The sequence below is a fragment of the Bos taurus genome, chromosome 4 (assembly GCF_002263795.3).
Source record: "Bos taurus isolate L1 Dominette 01449 registration number 42190680 breed Hereford chromosome 4, ARS-UCD2.0, whole genome shotgun sequence".
NCBI classification, from domain to species: Eukaryota; Metazoa; Chordata; class Mammalia; order Artiodactyla; family Bovidae; genus Bos; species Bos taurus.
The window spans coordinates 55,645,965-55,665,379 of NC_037331.1; the positions used below are offsets into that span (position 1 = coordinate 55,645,965).

At 39.6% G+C, this 19,415-nt stretch overlaps 1 pseudogene; it reads left to right on the top strand.

The window, feature by feature from the left end:
* Nucleotides 1-1,957: 1,957 nt before the first annotated feature.
* Nucleotides 1,958-3,927, top strand: LOC786584 (stress-induced-phosphoprotein 1-like; annotated as a pseudogene).
* Nucleotides 3,928-19,415: the final 15,488 nt, after the last annotated feature.

Consider the following 19,415-nt stretch of genomic DNA (forward strand, 5'->3'; position numbering starts at 1 on the left):
AAGGAATTCAATAGGAAGAAGAAAGTCTTTTCAGAAAATGGTACTAAAATAACTGAATATCCATATGAAAATAAAAACCTCAGATCTTAACATTATAACATTCAGAAAAATAAACTCAAAATGGATCACAGATCTAGATATATGAGCTAAAAACATGAAACTTCTAGAAGAAAACAGGAGAAAATCTTCGTGATACTGGGCTAGATTTCTTAGGAATCCTTTTTGTTCCAAAATCATGATCAATAAAAAAGAAAATTAATAAATTGGAAAGACCTCATAAAATTAAAAACTTTTGCTCCTCAAAAAGCACCATTAATAAAAAGTCACAAACTAGTAGAATACATTTTCAAGTTATATGCCTGATATCCATAATAGATTAAAAAAAAAAAAAACACTTAAAACTCCATCATAAGAATTCAAGTAACCCAATTTAAAAATGAGCAACAGATTTGAAAAGCATTTCACTAAGAAAAATATATGAATGGCTAATAAGCCCATGAAAGGGTGCTTGATATCATTAATCATTAGTAGTGTAAGTTGTTCAGTCGTATCCAACTCTTTGCGACCCCACGGACTGTAGCCCGCCAGTCTCCTCTGTCCATGGGATTTTCCAGGCAAGAATACTGGAGTGGATTGCCATTCCTTTCTCCAGAGGATCTTCTTGACCCAGGGATCGAACCTTGGTCTCCTGCACTGCAGGAGAACTCTTTACCATTTGAGCTACAGGGAAGACCTCACTAATCATTAGAGAAATGCAAATTAAAATCATAGCGAAATACCATTTCAAACTCATCAGAATGGTGTAATGTAAAAGACTGTCAATATGAAATGTTAGCAAGTATGAGAAGAATCTGGAACCCTCATACATTGCTGGTAGGAATGTAAAATGGTAAACATTTTGGCAGTCACTTCAAAAGTTAAATATTAGCTTACTATGATTATAGTTAACTTACAACTCTCTGGGGCTTTCCTGGTGGCTCAGTCAGTAAAGAATCTGCCTGCAATGCAGGAAACTTGGGTTTAATCCCTGGATCAGGAAGATCCCCTGGAGAAGGGAATGGCGACCCACTCCAATATTTTTGCCTGCAAAATCCCATGGACAGAGGAGGTGGGCAGGCTACAGTCTATGACATTGCAAGAGTTGGACACAATTTAGTGACTAATCCACCACCACCACCACCACCACCACAACTATCTAGCAATTTCACACTTTGACAACTACCCAAGAAAATGAAAATGTATGTCCATATAAAGACTTGTACATGAATATTCACAGCAGCATTAGTCATCATAGCCAAGGACTGGAAATAACCCAAATGTCCACTGGCAAGTGGAGGGATAAACAAAGACACAGAATATTTTCAACATGACAAGGATTACTAGGTTGCCCTTCTTTAATAACACTCAATTCCCTTCCTCACTGTACCTCCCACTCTACTCCCTGTCCTGCCCATGATCCTTGACAACTACTAAGTTCTCCTCAATTTGTATAATTCTGTCATTTCAAGAATGTTATATAATGAAATCATACAGATGGTAGCTAACCTTTTTGGATTGACTCTTTTCACTCATCACAATACCCTGGAGATTCATTCCAATTGTTGCATGTATCAATAATCCATTTCTTTCTTATTACTGAATAGTAGTCAAGGATATGAATTCCAGTTTCTTTAGCCATTCACCCATTGAGGAAAGTTTGATCTGTTTTTAGTTGTTGGCTATTTCAAATAAAGCTGTCATAGACATTCATTTACATGTTTTTACATGAGGACAAGTCTTTATTTTTTCTGGGATGAACACCCAAGAGTATAACAGCTGGGTGTTATAGCAGTTGCATGTTTAGTTTAAGAAACTGCCCAATTGTTTTCCAGAGTATCTAGGAACTATCTGTTTCAAAGTTCTAGGCTGAGAACGAGAGCAGATCAAACCTACTGAATGGGTTTGGCGAGGCCAGGCTATGGAGAAGATAAATGAGTTAAAGCCAAAGGTGATGAGGCCCTGAGTGCTGGCAACAAGGATGATGCGCCACAGTGCTGCCCTCAAACAGTGAGTTAGGTCCCCAGACCGTGTGCTCTCCAACAATCGCTCTGTGTCCTTCACCAAGAAAGGTGATCATCAAAAGGCTACAAGGATGGTGACAAAACTGTTGACTTAAAACCTGACTGGGGCAAGGGCTCTATTCCCCAAAAGCCATAGCTCTTGAGTTTTTAAACTCATTCAAAAATCACCACTCAAACCTATGACAAGAGTTTAAACATGAAGCAAGTAATCCTCAATCCTCAGCTCAAAGATGGTTTACAGAATATGGAGCCCTGGTCAGCAGAGAGGAAATTCAAGAATCCTTTCATCGTGTCTGATCTATACCAGATGTTGGATAGTGATTCCAGGACAAGGACACTGCTCATGGATCCTACCTACCAGGAACTGATAGGGCAACACACAACAGGCCATCTGACCCGGGCTAAAACTGCAAGATCCGTAGGTCATGACTACCCTCAGTATCTCCTCCAAGGTGATCTGGGCAGTATGGATGAGGAGAAAGAAGCTGAGACACCTCCACCACCACCATCTTCTTCCAAAAAGGAGACCAAGCCAGAGCCAATGGAAGAAAATCTTCCAGAGAATAAGAAGCAGGCACTGGAGGAAAAAGAGTTGGGGAAGGATGCCTGTAAGAGAAAGAAAAAAAAAAACCAACTTTGACTCAGCCTTAAATAGTACGACAGAGCCAACATCAAGACCCCACCAACATGACTCACATGACCAATCAAGGAGCCAGGTACTTCACAAAGGATGACCAGAGTGAAAGTCAGGAGATTTGTGAGAAGGCCTTTGAAGAGCAGCTAAACAAGTGAGAAAAGTATCACCAACAGATCGCCAAACCTTACACTCAAATTGGAAGAGCCTACTCCAAGGAAGGAAAGTACACAGATGCCATCCATTTCTACAAGTCTCTGGCAGAGCACCAAACCCTGGACTGCATAAACCCAGAACAAAGGTAATTAATATATGCAGAAAGGGGACTATCCCCAGGCCAGAAACCATCAAATAGGAATCTGAGAGACACCAAATTGTACAGCAAGTGAGCTGCCTGCTCCATCGAACTCCTGGAGTTTCAGCTGCACACAAGGACTGTGAGAAATATATCCAGTTAGAAATGACTCTCACCAAGGGTTATCCATGGAAAGCAGCTGCCCTAAGAATCAACAAAGGACTATACAAAAGCCATGGATGTCCACTATAAGGCACTAGACCTGGACTCCAACTGTAAGCAGGTAGCTGACAGTCACCATGGCTACACGGTGTTACAGAACCACCAACACAACAGCCTTGAAGACGTGAAGAGATAGGCCATGGCCAAGGTGCAGTAGATGAGTGACCTGGCCATGTGGCTTAACTTGGAACAGATGCTGAAGAACCCTGGCACTCAGCAGACACTTAAAGAATCCTGCAATAATGTGGAAGCTCCAGAAAGCTGATGGAGGTGGGTCTCATTGCAATCGGGTGATGACTCACTCATCTCCTTCCCTTCACCCTCACATAGAAAAAGGAGCCAGAACTGTGGCAAGCAGCATGGAGCAGAAGGGACAGAAGGGACAGACAGGGAAAGGAGAACAACTTATCTCTCTATGTTTATAGAGACCAATGTGGAAGACAGAGATTTGTACTCCAGTTATTCATGTAGCCTCTCGGCCCTTCTTGCACTAACACTGTCTCTCTTGCTGCCCCCAGATTTCATGTCTCCCACCTGTGCTCCTCAGTCACTGTCCAAGCTGCTCTGCCACAGTTGGTGATTGGTGGGGTTGGGGGGTGGCGGTGGGCAGGGAGTGAAAGCGTTAGCCGCTCAGTTGTGTCCTTGACTCTTTGCGACCCCATGGACTATAGCCCACCAGGCTCCTCTGTCCAAGGAGTTCTTCAGGCAAGAATACTGGAGTGGGTAGCCATTCCCTTCTCCAAGGGATCTTTCCAACCCAGGGATCAAACCTGGGTCTCCTGCATTGCAGGCAGATTCTTTTACCATCAAAGCCACCCACCAGGCAAAGGGGGAGGCTGTTCTTTCCAACCTCAGGTCCCAACTGTCTTCACACTATAAACTCTATGACCCCTTTACCAACAGAACCAGCCAGTCAGGCCTGGTTACACATTTTTTTAAAAAAAGCAGGAAAGAAAAAGTCGTTCTGTTTATTGTTAATACCAGACAAGAGAAAGACAAAATATATCTTTGTTCAAGCTTAGGTCTTTTACAGGAAATAGGAAACCAGAAGTCTATTCAGATCTTATCATAGCTTAATTAATGAAAGAAGGTGCATTATGATCAAGGTTGTCTTTGGGGAAAAAAAAAAAGCAACTGATTAACAAAAGCAACTTAAAACTTCACAACTGTTTTTAATGTTGACCTAGGAGCTCCATGTTAGTAGAGCTTTCATGGTCTACTGATGTAATTTTTGGCAACGAGCAGACTCTGAATGTTTTACTCAACATTTTGGGATTAAAACACAGGAAACATTCTTACCATGTTCCCAAATGTATAACCTATTTATTTTGATTTATTTTCATAAAAGAACAAGCTCTCAGAATTATAGACACATGTTCTCATCCCCAAAACAGAATAAACCACGTCTTTGAGGCTGAAAAAGAAAACTTTCAGAAGATTTTTGAATAATTTAAAAGATTCTAAGCCTTGAGACATAATATTCTGATCATGAAATCATTACTGCACAGCAAGTAATGATTCTCTTGAAATCTGAAGTCAACAGGAGATCTGTGCAAGAGTCAATCACGTTCTACAGTATAGGACCACTCTCAAACTTAAAGCTTTTCAGTTTATGAAATATTTATGCACTCTAAACTGGATTGAAAAATCTTCACGGGCATCTACCCGTGGGCAAACTATTCAGTGTTTTCTGCCTTTTCCACATACCAGCTGCCTAGAGTCCTACCCTCCCCAGTCAAGTATTTTATACTACTCTCTGCTGCTGCTGCTGCTGCTGCTAAGTCGCTTCAGTCGTGTCCGACTCTGTGCAACCCCATAGATGGCAGCCCACCAGGCTCCGCCATCCCTGGGATTCTCCTAAACAACTGTATTCCACCACATCTGAATATCTGAATGCAGATCATAGTTTCCAAAATACCTGGTGCAGGAAGGTCCCTATAAGTCCTATTTATAATCACTATGCAGTCTACAGTTCCTTTCATAAATACAAAAGTCACTTCTCATCCTTCATGACATTTCCCTTCTCATTCTATCCAGGCTGGGGCTGCTACAATGTATGTCGTGTTCCTATCGGTTATGCACTATCAACACTCATTTTCCCCTGCAGCATTTTGTATTTATTCACTATTCTTATCTGGAAAATAAAAATTTTATTTAAATTAGTTTTTATAATTACTCTAGTACAATTCCTTCCTTTCCCATAATAACCTCTTATTAGTGTTGTAATACTGGCTTATAGAAGCCTTTCCTTACATTGAATAAATATAACACATATTCAATGAGTGCCTACTATCCCACTGTGATTGTCACTGGAAATTCTGTGGTGGAAAAGATGGATAAAGTTCCTACCTTAATGGAGCTACAGCCTAATGGTAAAGATAGACATTAAACAGATCATCACATAAGTAATTACAATGCTGGCAAGCATATGAAAAAAAAGTGCTACAAATGTACATATAAAGGGACAAGTAGTCGGCAGGAATTGTAGACTAGCAAAAAATGATGCTTAACCTGAAATCTGATAATAATTTGAAGTTAACAGAGACAAAGGGAAGAAGTGTGTCACTAGAGTGCAAAGGATTTTGGCATAATTAGGAACTCATAGAATGTCACTGTGTCTGGAACTTAGAGCATAAAGGGGAGAAAGCTACAGAGGAAGCTGGGGCCAGGTCATGCTGAGTCTGGTAGGCTCTGAATTTTATTCAAATTGTATTTGAAATATTTTTAAGTAAGGGACTGCTATGATCAGCCTGCACTTTTAAAGGACCACTCTTGGAAAATAAAGTAACCATTTGGCTTAGTGATGGGGAGAACAAAAGTGGATGGAGGAGGACTATTAGGAATCTTTTATAGGTGCCTAGAAGAGAAATGATGGCTTTCTTGGATAATTGCGTTGGCACTGAAGAGGAAAAACACCTTAAATGTAGAACTAATGAGATGTGATTTTTAGCCAGTGCAACTGAATGACTTAGACATGTTTAAAGTATATGATTTCTGTCTAGAAAGTTTTTTCTTATTTTTTTAATTTACTTTTTTAATTGAAGGATAATCGCTTTACAGAATTTTGTGTTTTTCTGTCATACGTCAATAAGAATCAGCCATAGGTACACCCATATCCCCTCTGTTTGGGAGATTTTTGAGTAGGGGCTAGAATAAAAGTTCTAGGATGATAGATTCTTTTTTGCTTTTTTGTTCACTGCTGCAACCCATGCCTCCAGAGATATTCATGTTGGAGGTGTTGAACAGGCAGTGAGATCCAATTGCAGTTCAGAAGAGAGATTTGGGTTGGTATTAAAAATGTGACAATCAGCAGGATGTAGCATGGATCCTATCAGAAGCCAGGACAACGTGGAGCTCCTCTAGAGGAAGGCTGAAGGGTGGGAAAGTCAAAATGAAGGACTGTGCCCAGCTCACTTGCCAAAGCATTTAATCTTTCTCATCATATTCTCTGTGAGGCCCAGTCCCCTAGTATCTCCCATTACTGTCTTCAGTTTGGACCAGTCCCACAGGAACACTAAGCCCTTCATCTCCCTCTCTTCACTCCTCCTTTCAAGAGCAGTGGATGGAAGGAAATGTAGGAAAATGGGTTATAGTATAAAATGGAACATGATGCCGAATTATTGATGGAAGATACAGATTTAATGCTTGACCCTTTCCAGCTATCAGCTGGGCCCAAGTCAGACTGGTAGGGTACATTTTTTAGCCAAGAAGTCATTTCTATGCTCTTTATAACTCAGCATACATTTCATACTTAATTTGTCCTTAATAAAATAATAGTTAATAAAATGAGATCTTTTCATAGTATGACAGTTGCTAAAGCGGCAAATTTTATAAATACCAAACTGGTTAGAACCAGTTTCATTTTTAGAATTACTCGACTTATAAAACAATTAATTCAAAAGTGTAATTTGTTTATTCTATCTTCTGTGCTTAACAGAATGTAAATTGCACTAGGTAACCAGCGCAAATTGTCACCAAAATGGAGAAGCCAGAAGTCACTGAGAGTTATGTTAAAAAACAAAAACAACACCCAAACACTCTGCTCTGTGTCCAGAATAATTAAACATTACTTCTTTCATAAGCAAGTTGAAATGACTTCTTTTCAAAAGAGATTAAATGTACATTCTGCTTAAGATACTTTTCTCAATGCATGACCCTCCAAACATCTCTAGTTAATGAAGTTCATTGAAAAAATAGGGCTATCATCATAACTGATTTTATATCATTAGATGAAAAGAGTTCAAATTTTTAAATCCCTGGTTCAGGAAGATCAAAGCCATGGAGCAGCTAAGCCCCCGTGCACCACAACTATTGAGCCCGTGTGCCACACCTACCGAAGCCTGTACACACCTAAAGCCCGTGCTCCACAGTAAGAGAATCCACGCAATGAGAGGCCTGTGCACTGCAATGAAGAGTCCACATTCCCCACAACTAGAGAAAGCACTGGAGACCCACCACAGCCAAAATTAAAAAACAAATAAGTAAAAAATTAAAAAAAAAAAACTGTTAGTCTAATGAAAGTGTGGTTAGTCCAGTGACGCGCAAACAGGTCATTCTATAAAATGGGAATAATGATGCCTGCCTCAAAAGACTGCTGTGAGAAATAAATTAACATTTGGAAAGTATTCAGAACAGCCTCTGTGATACACAGAAGCCAAATTATTTTTGGCTGCTATTGCTGCTGTGACTACTTACAGATATAGCTCCTGTTTATCTGCATTAAAAAGATCCTCAGGGTGGGGGCTATAGTAATGTTGAAATTACAGTGATTATTATAGCAGGCCCCCTAATCCTTGGGGGTAAATTCTAAGACCCCCAGAAGATATCTGAAACTGCAGACGGTACTGAACTCTCTATATATTTTTTCCTATACACATATATCTATGATAAAGTTTAACTTATAAATCAGGCACAGTAAGACATTAATAATAATAGCTAATAGAATAATTACTACACTGTAATAATGGTTAATAGAACAATTATTATACACTGTAATAAAAGTTACATGAATGTGATCACTCTTTCTTTCAAAACATCTTGTACACATTTAATACCTGTTCCATCTTAACAAAGCATGTAACATGCATTATGACTGTAATATGTGGTTTGAGGTACACCAACAAACTAGCATGAATTCCTTTTTCCTTTTTCACAAAATCACAGATAAAAGGTCTTTGAAACCTTGGTATACAATTTTTTTTCTTTAGTTGAAGACTTGTATCTTTTCAATTAAAGGAAGAACTTTTTGGCTTCTCTTTGGCACATTCAAGTTGCCAGCATCACTACTCTTGGACATTGGGGCCATTATTAAGTAAAATAAAGGTTACTTGAACACAAGCACTGAAATACCGTGACTCAATCTGATAACCAAGATTGTGCTAAATGACTACTGGGCAGGATATGCTAGACAAAAGGGTGATTCACGTCCCATGTGGGATGGGGCAGGTTGATGAGAGAGAATTGCATGCATCTTAAAATTTATGAATTGTTTATTTCTGGAATTTCCCATGTAATATTTTTTCACTGATCTCACACGCTATAGCACTCATCTCACAAATTAGCAAAGTAATGCTCAAAATTCTCCAAGCCAGGCTTCAACAGTATGTGAAACTTGAACTTTCAGATGTTCAAGCTGCATTTAGAAAAAGCAGAGGAACCAGAGATCAAAATGCTAACATCCTCTGGATCATCGAAAAGCAAGAGAGTTCCAGAAAAACATCTATTTCTGCTTTATTGACTGTTCCAAAACCTTTGAAAACTGTGTGGATCACAAAAAACTATGGAAAAGAGATGGGAATATCAGACCACCTGACATTCCTTCTGAGAAATCTTTATGCAGGTTAAGAAGCAATAGTCAGAACCAGACATGCAACAACAGACTGGTTCCAAATTGGGAAAGGAGTATGTCAAGGCTATATATTGTCACCCTGATTATTTAACTTATATGCAGAGTACATCATGCAAAATGCCAGGCTGGATAAAGCACAAGCTGGAATCAAGATTGCCAGGAGAAATATCAATAACCTCAGATACGCTGATGACACCACCTTATGGCAGAAAGTGAAGAGGAACTAAAGAGCCTCTTGGTGAAAATCAAAGAGGAGAGTAAAAAAGTTGGCTTAAAGCTCAACATTCAGAAAACGAAGATCATGGCATCTGGTCCCACCACTTCATGGCAAATAGATGGGGAAACAATGGAAATAGTGAGAGACTTGATTTTGGGGGGCTCCAAAATCACCGCAGATGTTGACTGCAGCCATGAAATTAAAAGACGCTTGCTCCTTGGAAGGAAAGTATGACCAACCTAGACAGCATATTAAAAAGCAGAGACATTCCTTTTGCCTACAAAGGTCTGTCTAGTCAAAGCTATGGTTTTTCCAGTAGTCATGTATGGATGTGAGAGTTGGACTAAAAAGAAAGCTGAGCACTAAAGAATTGATGCTTTTGAACTGTGGTGTTGGAGAAGACTCTTGACAGTCCCTTGGACTGCAAGGAGATCCAACCAGTCCATTCTGAAGGAAATCAGTCCTGAATATCCATTGGAAAGACTGATGCTGAAACTTCAATACTTTGGCCACCTGATGTGAAGAACTGACTGACTGGAGAAGACCCTGATGCTGGGAAAGATTGAAGGTGGGAAGAGAAGGGATTGACAGAGGATGAGATGGTTGGATGGCATCACCAACTGAATGAACATGAATTTGAGCAAGCTCTGGGACTTGGTGATGGACAGGGAAGCCTGGCATGCTGCAGTCCGTGGCGTCTGCATGACTGAGTGACTGAACTGAACTGAATACTTTTGGACCATGATTGACCATGGGTAACTGAAATCATACAAAGCAAAACTGTGGCTAAACAAGGACTACTGTACTTTCAAAAATAGGTTACATTGGTTCCTAAGCAGGAATTCTATATATAAATAAAATAATTTTTAAGACACTAGAAGAGCCACCATTCAAAAAACTTCTTTAAAAAAACTTCTTTAAGCACGTAATTGCTTTTTGGGGAAGATCACTAAGAAAGTAAATTTTCCTTCCACTACCACATTCCCCTAGCAGCCGTGCCAGTTTGCCTGAGACAGCCTAACTGAGAACTATTTCCAGGAACCAGTGCTGGAAGGGAGTTCGTTGCAAGAGCTGACAAGGCCGATGACCTTGGCTAATACACATCTCAATTCTGAAAATCGTTGATTTACTTTTTCCATTATCAGTCATTCTTACTTTTCCTAACAGTCAGATGCTAGTTCCCTGTCTCCTGTTCTACACTTTGTAATTCCCTACACCTACTCAGAGTCTGTCCTGACCCTCAGTTTGTCTTGGCTCTTCTCAATGCTTCCTGGAATATCAGAACAGGCCGATCATTGGATTCACCTCTGCATGGTTCTGACTCCCTCTCTCAAATCTACAGTCTTTACGGAGGCCCTGTGGCAGTTTCTCTGGTCCTGCCTTCCTGTAGGCCTGTTTGGGACTGTCTGCACCTTAGTATTGGGTTGACCAAAAAGTTCCATCAAGTTTTTTTCATGTTTGCAAAGTTCAAATGAACTTTTTGGCTGACTCAATATAAAAGATGATTGAGGAAATTGCTGCATACCTATAGGCTCCTTTATCTTTGAAGAGTTGTGAGTTCTCCTGAACTCTTTTCTTGCTTTCTGTTCTGTATCCTCCTCCCCCGAATGAACATTTTATAAGAAATAGAAGGAAGGATAAGCATGCTAGTGGGTAGATGGGTACCAATCATTGTGACCCATTTCAAAACTCTTTTCTCTCCTTCCTCCTACCCTATAACACAATCTGCAGCAAAAAAAGCTGGGTTACTTTCCTTCTGAGTTCCCATGATGAAGTTGGGAGGGGATCTGTCCAGAGTTGACTGACCAAGCTTTTTCATTTTGGCTCTTCAGAAGGAATCAAGAAGAAAATCCAGCTGATGTGGCGAAATCCCCCAACATGCCCACCAGTGGAAACACCGAGAAGCACAGCTCTTCCTGGCTTACTGCAAATACAGACCAGGACAAGTTAGAGCCACAGACCACTTCCCATACGAGCTCTACTCACTCCAAGGAGATGATCCAAACTTAAGGGTTATTGGTGCTTCTGAATTCACACAGACTGTTGAGCCACGTCTCAAGAAGCAAGTGGAGGGCTTTCTTGCTCTTCCATTGCCTGTGAGCCTGCAGCAGGTAAAACCCACTCCACTAGAGAGGACCTACCACTAATTTTCTAAAGTGAACCAACCCCTGGAACAACATTCAGAAATAAATAGGAATGAATCACTGACACACACATGAATGTGTGATAATCATGCTGATAATCATGCTGATAATCATGCTGAGTGGAAGCCAGGAAACTTAAGAGCACTCACTGTGTTTCTACTTACATCAAGTTCCACACAATGTAAACTAAGCTACAGTGACAGGAAATACATCAGTGGTTACACAAGGACTACTTGAGGTTACTTGAGGGAGGGAACCCACAAGCAGGAAGGGAGAAAAGGATAACAACATGGCAGAAGGAAACTTTCGTGGGTGATGGCTATCTTCATTATCCTGACTTTGGTACTGATTTCATGAGTGTATACACATGTCAAAACTTACTAAATTGTAAACTTAAAATATGTACTACTTATTGCAGGTTAATTATATCTTGATAAAACTTTAAAAAGTGTGCCTCCACCTCCAACTATTAATATGGTAAATCTATTACTAAATATAAAAAGCTAAATCAACTCTGCATTCATGGAAATAAATCTCATGTGGTTATGACACATGAGTTTCATAATGTAGTATTGCATTCTGTTTGCCAATATTCTTTTTTGCATTCTCCCTCTTTTTATTATATCTTTTATTTCTTTAGGTAGCTATTTTATTGTCAATATTGGAAAGTCCCATTATCTGAATTTCATGTGCTCTTAACTACTGTTTGTTGTGTTTGCAGACTTGCACTCAAACAAACATGAATTTGCTTTCTTGGACTTCCCTTGAGGTCCAGTGGTTAAGAACCTGGCTGCCAATGCAGGGGACATGGGTTATGTCCGAGGACCAGGAAGATCCCACATGCCAAGGAGCAACTAAGCCCAAGTGCCACAACCACTGAAGCCCATATGCTCTGGAGCCCACGAGTGGCAGCTACTGAGCCCACACACTGCTCCAGGACAGGCTGGCTTTTATTTACTTACAGCCTTGATTTCAGCTCACAGTTTTTTCTTTTGCTCTTCAGAATTTACTTCCTTGCAAACTCAGTCATTTTTAAACTATATATTCATTGTTCGGGATCTATGTGCATTTCAGCAGGGTAGCTTTTCAGAATATCTGACCCATAATACTGCCAAAAATGGACCCCCACTATGAGACTCTCTTTTTTTTTTTTTTATTAAATTGGAGCTCTGTGTTACATAGAATTTGGTCAGAAAGCAATCAGTATGTGAGTAGAAGTTTCATTCACCTTTCGTAGGCTATGCCTTTGGACTTTTTAACTTTAGGGTTTTGTGGGTAATCTTTCCACAGTTTTCTAAACTGTCGATTGTGGCCACTGGGGACAGGAGACACAAATAACAAATGCTGAGAGCTGGACTGTGAAGAAGGCTGAGCGCCGAAGAATTGATGCTTTTGAACTGTGGTGTTGGAGAAGACTCTTGAGAGTCCCTTGGACTGCAAGGAGATCCAACCAGTCCATTCTGAAGGAGATCAGCCCTGAGATGTCTTTGGAAGGAATGATGCTAAAGCTGAAACTCCAGTACTTTGGCCACCTCATGCAAAGAGTTGATTCATTGGAAAAGACTCTGATGCTGGGAGGGATTGGGGGCAGGAGGAGAAGGGGACGATAGAGGATGAGATGGCTGGATGGCATCGCTGACTCGATGGACGTGAGTCTGGGTGAACTCCGGGAGTTGGTGATAGACAGGGAAGCCTGGTGTGCTGCGATTCACAGAGTCGCAAAGAGTCGGACACGACTGAGCAACTGATCTGATCTGATCTGATGGTGCTCTATAGCATGTTACCAAGAATGAGAGTTGTGAATTTCTCAGTTCTATGATTCTCTTCTCTTGGCTTAGACAGCCAGAGATCATTAGGCTTTGCATGTTTTATTAATCACACACTCACTGTTTCACAACCAGTGACCGCAATCATTACAGCACAGAAACAAAGAACCATCTCAGAAGACCACGCAGTCTGGCTGGCTTTCTCACAATACAACATAACCTTTTCTTTAGCATCAGTATGAGCTCAAGGAAATGTGGAATATTCCTATGAAGTTGAACCACATGAACCAAGTCAACGTGTCACAATGATTGCAGATCAGGTGTGAGAAGCAACCTAAAGGATTCACACATCAATCAAAGTTTGCATTTCCCACCTGTGGTGGACAACCCACACCAGAAAGAGGGCGAAGACCAGCCCTGGTGCTTGGGATATTGGGCTGTTACTAGGTACCAATATTAAGAGCCATACCTGTCCTAATTTTTTTTTTAGCCATTCTCAGTTTACATTTTATGGGAATCAAGTGGAAATTCCCACATTATTACTTTCTCTGACTGTTGTTTTCAGGCTAGATCTCACCAAAGATGGAAAATTCCCACCTGAAAAAGAAGGGATTAAAACTACAGAGTGGGCATGGCGCTCAGTCAGTCCTGCCTTGGTGCTCAAAGGCCCTGCCATCGCCCAGCCTCTCTGGTTGTTTCTGGCACACTATCTCACTCCTTCCTCACCTCTTCAGCTAGTGGGTCTCAAATTGTTGTCTGCAACAAGATCACAGGAGAACTTCCTAAAAATATTTTGTTTTAAAAAGTCCTGATTTCACTTAAAAACTAGTAAGTGAATCCTGAGCATATATCCAGAGAAAACCAATATTTGAAGATACATGTACACCAATGTTCACTGCAGCACTATTTATAATAGTCAAGACATGAAAGCAACCTAAATGTCCATCAACAGATAAATGGATAAAGAAGATGTGGTGTATATATACAATGAAATATTGTTTAGTCATTAAATCGTGTCCAACTCCTTTGTGACCCCATGGACTGTAGCCTACCAGGCTCCTCTGTCTATGGGATTTCCCAGGCAAGAATACAGGAGTTTGTTGCCATTTCCTTCTCCAGAGGATCTTCCTGGGATCAAACCTATGTCTCCTGCATTTCAGGCACATTCATTACCACTGAGCCACCTGGGAAGCCCAATGAAATATTACTCAGCCATTAAAAAGAACAAAATAATGCCATTTACAACAACATGGATGAAGACAAATATCATATGATACGGCTTATATGTGGAATCTAGAAAAATGATAAAAGTGAACTTATTTATAGAACAGAAAGAGACTTGTAGACATATAAAACTTATGGTTGCTAAAAGGGAAATGTAGGAGGTGGGGTGAGGGAAGAATTAGTAGGTGGGGTTAATATGTGTGCGTGCATGCTCAGTCGTGTCTGACTCTTTTCAAACCCATGGACTGTAGCCTGCCAGACTCGTCTGTCCATGGATTTTTCCAGGCAAAAATACTGGAGTGGGTTGTCATTTCCTTCTCCAAGGGCTCCTCCTGACCAAGGATCAAACTCATACCTCCAGTATCTCCTGCATTGGTAGGCAGATTCCTTACAATTCCCATTGTGTCACCTGGGAAGCCTGGATTAACATATACACACACTACTACATATAGATAACCAACAAGGATGTACTGTATAGCACAGGGAGCTCAGTTAATACTTTGTAATAACTATAAGGGAAAAGAATCTGAAGAAGAATGTGTGTGTGTGTGTGTGTGTGTGTGTGTGTGTGTGTGTGTAGGAGGAGATGGTTAGATAAGCATCACTGACTCAGTGGACATGAGTTTGAGCAAACTCCAGGAGAAAGTGGAGGACAGAGGAACCTGGCGGGCTACAGTCCATGGGGTTGCAGTCAGTCAGACAAGACTAAGTGAGTAACACTTGCACTTTTCACTTTCAGGCACCATCTGAGCAAACTGCCACAACTACTCTAAGGTGGGCTCTTTTATTATCTCTGCTTTATAAGTGAGGAGATTGAGGCCCTAGGTATTCAATAACTTGCCCCAGATTACACAAATAGAAAATGAAATCATGATTCAAACCCTTGATCCTACCACTAGAAGAAAACAAAGCCCAGAGAAATGATGCTATTTGTTGGCTAGTCCTGGAGGCAAAACCAAGACTTCAGTCTTCTGACTGCCCATGCAGGAGTCTGGGATCACCAGGGGTTGTGAACAGACTTAGAAAACATTTGTAGCTGTCAGCTGGACAGAGAGACTTGCTCAGAGGGCTAGGGGTAGGCAGTGTACTCAGACGGCAAAGTCAAGTACCTATGTCTTCACCTGTAGCTGGAACAATAATCTGACTGCACGTAGAATCCTTGCCTTCTGATAAAGTGGATTAAGGCTTCTCCTCACTTCCCATCAATACCAGACCAAAACTACTTCCACATGACCAGAAAGATAGTGAAGAATAAAGTACACACCAAAAAAAGACACAGTTGGGATTGTTCAAGGACATTGTTGCCATGGAAAGATGTATCCCAGGGGTGGATAGTGCAACTGCAGAGGAATAGGAGGATTTTAAGGGGATGATTTTCTGGAATTAAGAGTTCACTAATTTAGACTTACTAAATTGGAATTCATGATAATTCTGGGAAGCACTGAGCTAAAGATGATATATCGGGATATACACATTGTGATATAATAAGATGTATTTATGTTTTTATAGGATACTATTGGGAAAGGAATGCCTAAACTATTTGTGAGAATAAATTCTTCAAACTTCCAAATTGTTTGGAGCAGATGAAATGTTATGAGTAATAAACTTGACAGGGCTCTAAGGAGAGATGTCTTTAGTTCTCTGGGGACTTTGGAGAACCTTCAGATTTCTAGGCTTTCTTTCAGATACTGATTCCTTAGGCTGTCTGCAAGCCTGGGAGTTTCTTAAAGCACCAGTAGGTGTTTCAAATGCAATTGACTCAAGCACAGTTTTAGGGAATCTCTGCTAATTATACAACCATGCACCTTACCCACTTATTATTATCTATTATTATCCATTTACTTATTATTATCTATCATTTATTAACAGATACCTGAAGGACTTCCAGTCCTATAATAATTGAAATCTAGGAAGCCTTTCAAAAATGCCTTGTGAAATTTGCCATTACTAGTTTTTCACAAACTGGACCTTTATCCTTCAACGATGTATCACGACTGCAGTTATACCAGATTAGTAAAATTTCATTTGCAACTGGCAGTCCCACACCCCACAGAAGTTATAATTATGACAATGTACCTGGAACCTGAAGACTCAGCCCCACTCCAGGCTCTCCCAACAGTCCTTAATCAGTAGAATTTAAGAAACAAATGACCGCCACTGTACCTTAGGTCTGGACATCCTAAAAATGGTCCTGGTACCATGTTCCAGCCTGATCTCCAACTCCAGTAACAGCATCTTTGTACCCAAGTCCCAGTATAGGGGTCTTTCCAGATTCTTTTTCAATTTCATCAGTGATTTGTGTGTGTGTGTTCTGACCCCAAGGGCCAAAACCCCACCAATAAGCCAGCAATGGGCCTTTTTTTAGCTTTCTGACTTGACCTCTGACCATGTACTCACATGAGATTTCCCCTGCTGGTCCAGCTGCCTTCATGGATTACCTTCCATTATCCTTTGAGGGAACTTCCTTCATCATCTCCCACCTTCTGCTGGGTCTATTTGCTATGGCCCTTCTCCAACACAGTTCAAGTTCTGATTTTGATTGTGTTTCTTAAAGCCTTGGTGCTCCCCCAAATACAGTGTTTTCTGGAATAATACTGCTGGCATACCTAAGAGACATTAAATTTCTGGTTATAATCACTTAAACAATAAACCTCTGAATCAATTTAAGAAATAAAATCCTCACATTTTTGACTACAACAAAAAAGAAGCAGACTCACAGACAGCAAACTAGTGGTTACCAATGGGGAGAAGGAAGTGGAGAGGGGCAATATAAGAGTAGGGGACTAAGTTTGTATAAATATATAAACTACTATGTATAAAATAGATAAATTATAAGGATGTATTGTAAACACAGAAAATAGAGCCAGTATAATAACTATAAATGGAGTATAACCTTTGAAAATAGTGGATCATATTTCATACCTGTAAAAAATAATATTGTATATAAACTATATTTCAATAAGAAAAACCCTCATATATTTTTAACAGAATTTAAATTTTCTGTTTTTTCAGGATAGTTCTTTGTATTTTCTTCAAGTTCATGAATAATGGATCACATTTCTTGTAAGATGTCACATTACATTTGCAGCATACAAATACACAGTTTCTTAAAATGGCCTCCTGTCAAATACATATGATTTCTATTTGTCTGCTGTTAATGTAATTGACTAAACACTGGATTCTACTGATTATGCTTTCCCTTGTAAGCCACTTACTTTATAGGCATAAGCAGCTGTGTTTATGCTTCTGTGATTTGGGTTTTATTATCAAGTTTTCAGCACTCAATTCAAGAGCAATAGTCAGTCTAAGCACTCAGGCACCAGCTGGCAGTTCTTTACTGATAAAGGCAGTTTTCCATCAACACTTGTGTATGTCATGTAGAAGGAGATACAAAACCACCGCAAGCACAATGATTGTGCATGTGAACAGGAAGAAGAAAACACTGTTACCTTTTCAGGAAAGAACTCATCAACAGTCAAAGACCTGAATTTAACCAAGAATGAAAATACTTCCTCTCCTGACCCTCCCTCAACAAAGAACAATGAAGAGTTTTGCTTTTTAACTCAGGAATGTGGTTATAAGTATTCAGAAAGGAGGAATTAAGAGAGGCAGGCAGCCAGAGGGGGGAGGGAGAAAGACTGACATAAAGTAGCTACCAGGAGGATGAGGCGGAAAAAAAAATCCATGCAGAGAAACTGCAGGAAAAGGAGCCAAGGGAAGGACTGCGGGAACAGACTAACACACAGGAGAAATATTGTGGCAAGAAGTTGCATAGTCCTCCAGTTGGTGTTTGCTTTCCAAGCCTCTGTGACACAGGACTACAGTTAAGTTATTTCGACAATGTCATGAAGAAGAATATTGGATGAAGGACTGGTTTAAAACCTGGTTGACATTTATTTTTGCCTTGTGTATTGTTGATTAGATGGTTCTCCAGGGTTTCAACTTTTTTTTGGAAAATGTTTTTTAATTGCACAAGAAATCTTCTTTTGGTAGAAGAAAAAAAAAATGATGACTAAAATCTAAGTTCAAGCTCTATCCCCGGTCCTTCCCACCCCAACCATTTTATAGATTTTGGTGAAAATTCTTTCATACCTTATATTTTACCTACATGTATGAACTTAATGTATGTGTTTTATTCAGGTTTCCATCAGATAAACAGAACTTTTTAATGTCCATGGGATTAATAGTAATAGTCATGGCCTCTCTTTCATTTTGGATAGTAATAATTTGTGTCTTGTTTCTTTTTTTCTTGGCTATCTGGCTAGAGGTTTATCAGTGTTATCTTTTCAAAGAACCAGCTTTGATTTTGTTAATTTTCTATGTTAAGTTCCTTTTTTCAATTTCATTGATTTATGCTCTAATTTTTTATCATTTATTTTCTTCTTCTTGCTTTAGGTTTATATTACTATTCTTTGTCTAGTTTCTCAAGGTGGAAGCTTAGATTACTGATTATAGATCTTTCTTATCTAATATATGCATTCAAAGCTATGAAATTCCCTTTAAGCACTGCTTTTGCTGCATTTCACAATTTTGACAAGTTGTGTTTTCATTTTTTATTCTGCTAAAAGAACATTTATATTTCTCTAGAGCCTTCTATAACCCACAGTATTTTTCAGAAGTCTGTTGTTTAATCTCCAAATAGTGGGGATTTCCCAGCTTTCTTTCTGTAATTAATTTTTAGTTTAATTTCATTGTGGTCTAAAAACATACTTTGCATGATTTCTATACATTCATATTTGTTGAGTTATGTTTTATCTGTATTAATTACTAGAATGTAGTCTATCTTTGAGAATGTTCCATGTGAGCTTGAGAAGAATGCATATCCTGCTGTTGTTAAATCTGATTGACAGTTGATCGACAGAAATGTTCAGTTTAACTAAAACATCTTTACTGATATTCTGCCCACTAGAACAGTCAATTATTATTGTACCCACAGTATTTAAACTGCTTTAATTCTAAATTTTGAAGTATAATAAAGAGTCAAATGGACATGTGTATGTGTATA